Source organism: Asterias rubens, chromosome 7 (assembly GCF_902459465.1).
Source record: "Asterias rubens chromosome 7, eAstRub1.3, whole genome shotgun sequence".
NCBI classification, from domain to species: Eukaryota; Metazoa; Echinodermata; class Asteroidea; order Forcipulatida; family Asteriidae; genus Asterias; species Asterias rubens.
In genome coordinates this window covers 12,744,581-12,753,061 of record NC_047068.1, presented here as the reverse complement: position 1 = coordinate 12,753,061, position 8,481 = coordinate 12,744,581, and positions in this window count along the sequence as shown.

Below are 8,481 nucleotides of genomic sequence, written 5' to 3'. Positions count from 1 at the left end.
ACCCATTTTTTACATAAAATAACAAACATGTAAAAATATTAGCTTTCTAAGCCGTTGTGTGAATCGGGAGAAAATAGTAAATTTGCAAAAATGTCCATTGTGAGCATGTAAACACACTGTCCTTAATTTTGGTTGTAGTTCTTGCAAATCTTCTTCGTTATGATCAAGTAAAACAGTCTACTACGACTAAAGCGGTGGTAACTGTTACTAATGAACTTACATGGTACAAACATGTCTATTTTGGGATTTTGCCTTTGAAAAGAGCTGTTGTGGTCTCGAAGTGTTGAAAAAAGGCCGACTCCGCTCATCTTTAGGAGAGATCATAAATGTGCACAAATCCACAAAAAGTGCATAATGACAATTACTATATCAATGTAAAAAAAACAAAAAACAAAACAAGATACACAAGAAAACGACACTATGCAAATGGATCATTAAAAAAATCCTTTTAAGGGTTTACTTTGAAGACACTGGACACTATTGGTAATTGTCAAAGGCCAGTCTTCTCACTTGCGGTATCTTAACATAGTTATGCATAGAATAACAAACCTGTGAAAATTTGAGCTCAATTAGCTGTCGAAGTTGCGAGATAATCATGGATGAAATAACACCCTTGTCATACGAGGTTGTGTGTTTTCAGAGGCTTGATTTCGAGACCTCAAATTCTAAATCTGATGTCTTGCAATCAAATTCGTGGAAAATAATACCAACAGCTCCCCATTACTCGTTACCAAGTAAGGTTTTATGCTAGTAATTATTTTGAGTAGTTACCAATAGTGTCCACTGCCTTTAAACATGGAGGAAGAAAATATGCCTTTATGCCTTTAGGTAAGTGAAAGCTATAAGCTATAAGTAAAGTTGCGTGTGGCTGCCATGAGGACACAGTTACTCGTAAATTAAAGATGTATTTAAGAACATCACACCAAAATAATCTCGATTCTGGATTTTTTATTTTTTTACAGAGCTGAAAAAGAGAAGGAGGTGTTCATGTCCTTTGACTCCACATCTGGTCTTCTCGACGGACAAAGACTCCTGTTTGACCCGGCGTACTTCAAGGCAGACCGGCAGGTAAGCTTACCCCAAAACTCACGCTGCACATATCCACGCTGTCTTAATTTGTCATTCGATATTTTTGGTCGGTTTGTTTTCGAACTTAGAACTTGAGAAACATTCTGTCCTTCAAGTAATGGTACATCGTGTAATGTTGCTTCAAATGAAGGTACATTGTGTAACGTTGCATGTGTTTGGATTTAATGCGTGTTTTCTTCTTTTCCACAAATGTATAGGGTCTTAGGTGCTCCCTATGGCACCTCCTTAATTTGTGCACAGTAATTTAAGGCCATGCGTTTCTGCTTCATTTGTTTCGGGGTGTTTTTTTGGGTGTTGAATTTAGTTGTGTATTGGTTTAATCCAGGATTGGTTTCCAGCCAGTCTGTAATATGATATGTCCCGTTGCAAAACGTGGGTCTAGGGAGGAAAACAAATCCAAAATAAGACCAAGGTTCTTAATGTAATTTCCGAGCTAAAATACATCACACAAAATAAGAAAGAAATGTGTTCTTATCAAATAAGAAGCTTTTGGTAACCTCTTTACTTCAAATTTGAATGTCCATGTAAATCCTATTTGAAAACAGTTGTCCTTTAAGTTAGGTATTATGGGGTAAACATGTTGGTACTTTAACGACACCTTTCGGTTCCAAGGACATGTTTGACATGGAAGTTAAATTTAAATCTAGCGGTGGCCTTCGTCTTGTCCCCTGTTTACCCAACGATGCTGTTACCTCTTTGTGATAAAGGACCACCACTCTCCCACCTCAAGTATCGGTGTGGTTTGTGCTCATTTGAAAGGGAGAAAGACAAAACTGCAATGCAAATGTGTATACAAATATTGCTTGTTACGCCCAATGAATACGTCTTATCTACAGTAACCAAATGGTGAAATATTTGGGCTGCGCCGAAGACGTCACAACAATAATGTAGTAAAAAGGCGTCCGGGTATACAATCATTCACAACGAGGGCGACTTGACAATAAATTTAATTTGATCTGAGACTTTCAAACTGTATTTATTCTTACAACTAATTCTACAACTTTTAATTCTTTAACTTCTTAATTCCGCAACATTAGTTATGAACTAAACACAGCGATGGATTAAGTTGCCGAATCAGGAAACTGTAAGTGGGCCTCGTGTAAGACCGTGTTCGAATGGAAGGATTCGGCAGTGGCTACGACGAAAACGCCGAAAATTCCTATTCTTTAACGTTGTCGTTGCAGCCAACAGTCATAGCTGTTGCCGTAGACGATTGATTCGAACATGGCCACAGAGTATTACGTCATGCACGCAGTGTTTTGGGTTTTTAAAGGCATTGGACACCTTTAGTAATTGTCAAAGACCAGTATTCTCACTTGCTGTATCCAAGCATATATCGAAAAATACAAAAATCCGTGAACATTTTGAATCAGTTGGTCATATAAGTTGCAAGAGAATAACGAAAGAAGAAAAAACACCCTTGTTGCTGAAGTCATTTATTATTTGAGTGAGAAATTACGATCAAAAACTACATTACTTCAGAGGGAGCCGTTTCTCACAATGTTTTATATGACCAACATCTCTCCCATGCTCATTATCAAGTAAGTTTTTTATGCTAACAATTATTTTGAGTATAATCACCAATAGTGTCCAGTTCCTTTAATAACCAATAAGCTAGTTCCCCCGCTACCAGCCACTCTACGGAATCGCTATGTTTGCAAATATTGACCCTCTAGTTTCTCCTTATTGACCCACTACCTGCACTTCTATGTGAACGGAGTACTTGAAAAGAGGAGCTCAGGGGGTGCAGTTGTGGAGATTCTGGAATGTCTTTCACGAGAGGAGAGAGTGTTTGAGTGAGACGAACTTACAGTCAGTGTTTCAGGAAGGATCGGTTGTTATTTGTACAAACTGCTCGTGTTGACTGGGGTTACATCTTTATGTTTGGAGGCTCCCGAAAGTGGAGATACCACGCTATACGCAAGTTGGTGACGACATCTCTCATGAAGATCACTTTATGTTGACCACAAAGCATATTTCCAACCATTTTTATCATTCACTATAATAACACAAATAACATTTTAGATCTTTGAAAGTTTGTTTATGTGGTTAAAAAAAAAAATGTTGTATCAAATTATAACTCACAAGGGAAACTGACTGGGTTTAACATATTCCGCTCTAATCAATACTTCTTTGTTTAATCCCAAATCTTTTAAATATTTACACAGTCAGTTTCCCTTACTAACTTGCTATTTGAAATAAAATGTCCCATCCCCTCAAGGTGATCCCCTGGCTGCCGCTTCCCAGGTGGTATATTATCGCAAACTTTAGTGTGATATACTTGACTACAAGGCAGTTGTATGGCTTCTGACTGCTGGTACCCAGAACAAACATACTGACGAAATAGGGAGACCACCAACATATATAGGGATATAATTGACAACATGGAAAGACCGCTCAGTTGGTAGAGCACCGGCCCGTACAACCAGAGGTCGTTGATTCAAATCCCACTCTAGTAAGTTTGTCTTTGTTCAACCCCAAGTCATATAATTTAACATTTTGTGTTTATGTATATTTTTTTAATAGCAAAGACTATCAGAAGAAACCAAACGCATATTGAATCTGACCCCAGAGGAAAGAACTGATGACCTCATCAAATACGTAAGTGCATCTTCCTTCCAATTGAGTACTATTTTCTTATTGGGTCAAACCACTCAATTTGGGCACCTTTCTCCAAATTGAGCACTATTAACTTATTGGGTCAAGCCACTCCATTTTGTGCCTGGCACTGGTAATCGATTTTGGATGTGTTTTTGAACAGATTGAAATAGCGCTGAGGAACATCCGGGCTTTTGCGCAGTATCCACTCCGTATGCAGCATAAATTATGCAAAGTAGGCTGGCTGGAAGTGTAAGTACACATTTGAAGGAATTTTTAGAACAGTTTATGACTGTAATTTTTTTTAATTTTTTTTTTTAAGTTGACTTAAAGTTGGCTTAGTCCGGCTGTATTTTGTTTTATTGTACGAATTACAAAAGTTGAATTTAAATTTATTTAGACGCACCAACAATTTTCTTAAAGTTATTAAGAAGGGAGCAAACTTATATTTCACAGTCTTCGATGTTCTGTGAAAAAAATATTAGTGTTTAAAAGTGAAGTTTCCCTTAACAAAATATAAACTAGGCGTAAGCAGCGCTTTGTTTGCCAAATGTATTAGTAGGGAAAGGATATCGCTTGGCTTTGTTGAAGTTTTTTTGTATTTTATTGCAGATACGAGCCGAAAAGAGCGATTCTTCGTCAAGGTCACTCCCCACATGGTTTTTACTTCATATTATCCGGTGAAGGTAAGAAACACTTAAAGACACACCTAAAAACACCCTTGGAATGACTTTGTAAAACAGTTGCTACTTGGTCACGTGAAAACCCCGTAGCGCCCTCTCTAGCCACAGTGCAATACTGATATATAAGAGTGGACGAGATGACATGAATGAAATAACTGTTTGGTTTCTGTAGGGTCAACGCGTAGATAATTTGGAGGTTCATTCATTGGGGCCGCGATTGAGGGGCACGGGACCGTAGGGCTGGGGTAGCTTGGGGTGACTTTGGGTGGGGGATGTTACCCTTATGGGTCTTCAAAAATGTTGTAACACCCTCCTCCCGTCATCTTACCTTAAACCCACCACCTGTAATTCGATTGCCTTGCGATGAATACGGAAAACCTTTTACACAACCGTTGAGAACAAAGTTCTTTTGATTTCAAAGAACAATGACAGTTTTTGGTTGTCCCTACCTAATCCACTAAACAAATCTCTTTCCTTGTTATTGCTGTAGTCATAGTAACAGTACTGGACACCAAGAAGGGTAAGCGAGTTGCTGAGACGGTAGCTACGCTGAAACGAGGAGAAAGCTTCGGGGTAAGAAATTGAGTCCAGGGAGGTCGATTTCACAAAGAGTAAGGACTCGTCTTAGCTCGAGTTAGGACGAGTAACTCGTCCCAACTTAGGATTAATTTTAAGGTCTGCATGCTACAGTGCAGGGTTGGGACTCGTCCTAAGATTAGTCTTAAGTTAGGAAGAGTTTTGGGAAATCGATGGCAAAATTGATTGAAAATGACCGACCAAACATCCCAAACAGTCGACGTATTAAATGTGACAACTTGTTTTCCCTGTAAGGTTTGTCCTATACTGATCATGTACTATATTTGAGTGGACAATCATTGTTTGGTACAGTTAACGATGAAATTGCAATATCCTTAAATGTATGTGTTATAAATAATGCACAATATTGTCGATGGACAATAGATTGACTACTGTAATTGTTGTGTTCAAAATTCCTGAGTGGTCTTAAACTTCTTATTGGCTTATACCGCGGTTTTGTTATTCCATTTTAGGAATTGGCTATCCTGAACAGAACGCAGAGGGCGTCTACCGTTATATCCCAGGACCGAGTTGAACTTCTCGTCATATCTGTGGAGGTAAGACACAGTCGACATCAACAAACCGGCCCCCCCCCCCCCACACACACAAAAAAAACCAAACAAAACACCTCTCATTACTCCAAACAAACAAACAAACAAACAAACAAACAAAAAAACAAACAAACAAACAAACAAACAAACAAACAAACAAACAAACAAACAAACAGACAAACATCTCAACGGACAAAGAAACACAAACAGACACGCAATCAAATATATAAATACATATCACAAACAATGGCCCAATAATGTAAGAAGACAACACTGTTATTGCAATGGTGTAGACGTGTGTTAGTCTACTCAGTGTTTCAAGTTTCTACATTCTGTCTACAGGTTCACATCACTCCCTGCAGCAAGGTTATCATAAACACCCTTACGTTTGAGAGAAAGGTGCAAGTTGCTTTCTCAAGAAGACGATCAGAGCATACTGATCGAAACGTCGAGTTTAAACCAACGGTTCTTTTCAGAACCACCCCAACTCACGCAAACCTTTCCATATCGTATTTCCACCATGCAAAGTTCAAATCCTATTTAAGTTGTTAGTTGTTACATCTCCAGTTTGTCTCCATCATTCGCACAGGATTTTGAGGATATCTTCATGCTGTCCGGAGGCATAAAAAAGGTCAATGACCCCGACCAGCACGCCTTCCTGACGTCACTAGCGTGTCTAAAGCACTGGCCCCTCCAACTGATTGAGAGCCATCCAAAAGATTGCCGCTTCCATTTCTTCAAGTAAGGGTTTAGTCCTCTAAAACATCTACCCATCCAATAATGTGCTCAATGCGCTTGAATAAAAGAGAAACACATTTTAAAGGCACTGGGCACGTTTGGTGTATTCCAAGCATACACTGTTTTTTTTTATTGCGAAACATTACACTAAAGAGAGTAGTTTCAAAACTTTCCCCTTAAAACAATTCATAAGTCTGAATCTACCCATACTAGTCTTTCCATTGGTTTTTTCTGAAGCTTGACTCCTTTTTTTTTTTTTTTTTTTTTTACAGAGATGGAAATGTGTTGATAAAGGACAGTCTCTTTTCAGAATGGATCTACATCATCAAGTCGGTATGTATTGACTACAGTAGCTTAACTGGGGGGGGGGGGGGCTGTGACTGTGGCACCCATAGCACCCCCCCCCCCCCCCTCAAACACACGCACCAACTGGGTCCAATTTCATAGAGCTCCTGAAAAAGTGCTAAGCATAAGCAGGATATAGCAGTCTTATCTCGAGTTAGGATGAGTTACTTGTCCCAACTTAGGACAAGCAATACATATTTTACATCTCCTATGACTAGTCCTAACTTACGACTAGTCCCAACTCTTTGTGAAATCGACCTTGCCTTTGACTTGCATGCAAACGTATGTTTTATAATGTAGACGTCTGTTTCCCGAGGCAATGCACTTAATATGTCACAGAGCACATAATATTGATTTATGCCTTTTCAAACAAAAATATGACCAAGCGGGTTAAAGTATAATTGCATACTGGTCCAAATACAGGCCAATGTGCAAAAGAACATGAACCCGCGGCCGATTTCACGAAACGCTAGGATTAATCCTATCTCGAGTTCGGACGAGTAAACTCGTCCTAATTTAGGATGGGTTCAATGCGTCCTAACGGATACGGAATTCAACTCGTGCTGAGCCTAAGATTAATCCTAAGTTAGGAAGAGTTCGGTGAAATCGACGGCAGGCCTGCTCCCTAACAAAATTCTAACACAATCAATTGTTTTTTGAAATCTTATCGCCATAATGTGACAGTAACAAATAAGGATCTGATCGAAACGTTTAGCCGTTATACCACCGATTCTTTTCCGTTATACCACACGGTACGTGTGAGGGCACCAGCATATTTTTTAAAAACACAAATATTAAACCCCCGTGAGTTCCCAGCACTTTTTGGCACCGCAGTTAACAAAACGAAAAGGAGTGTATAGCCCGCATCTTTTTGGAACATGCGTTTCCCCACGATAGAGTGTTTTTGCAATTTATAATGTTTTGACTAGAGGTACAAGAACTTTTATTCTAGAAGACCAAGCAGAAAATATTCAAAATTGAGTGAATGCCGACAGAAAATAGAGGACGAATGCTTAATGTGAGGTCACTTTCATTGTCAGTTCTGATAGTGAGTGTGTTTGGTTAGGCAACAAAGGGCAAAATGCACGCGACGTTTGCCTTATTATTTTGTATATAGACAATTTTTACATCTGCGGGTTGGGGTGTGGGTGTTGAGAAGGGGGTGGGGGAAAATTAAGCAAACAATTCCCATTAATGATGATGGGACCGTTGAAAATCGTCGATTCACAGGGTGGAGAACAATAATCAATAATTTTAACTTATTTTGTCTTTTCAGTTAAACATAAGTTATAATTACTAACGCTGGCACCTCGTGTATTCACAGCTTCACTGAAAAAGATGCTTTTAGCAAAACAATCATTACAAATTTTAATACACAATAATCTGTGTATTCCACCGTCTTCTTCTTGTGTTTGATCCATGGACCAAGGCGAACATTGAATTGAATAAAATGTGTAGTTTATTGACTTCAAGCCACTTGATGGTATCCTTGTCTAGATCTCGGAGTCCCTGTCCGCCTTTTGGTGGTCTGAAGTCAGTGGAGTCATGCAATGCAACGCCCACGGCCAATTTCAGAGCCGCTTAAGCACAAAATTCGTTTAAAGGCAGTGGACACTATTGGTAATTGTCAAAGACTAGCCTTCACAGTTGGTGTATCTCAACATATGCATAAAAAGACAAACCTGTGAAAATTTTAGCTCAATCGGTCATCGAACTTGCGAGATAATAATGAAAGAAATAAACACCCTTGTCACACAAAGTTGTGTGCGTTTAGATGGTTGATTTCGAGACCTCAAGTTCTAAATCTGAGGTCTCGAAATCAAATTCGTGGAAAATTACTTCTTTCTCGATAACTATATGGCACTTCAAAGGAAGCCGTTTCTCACAATGTTTTATACTAT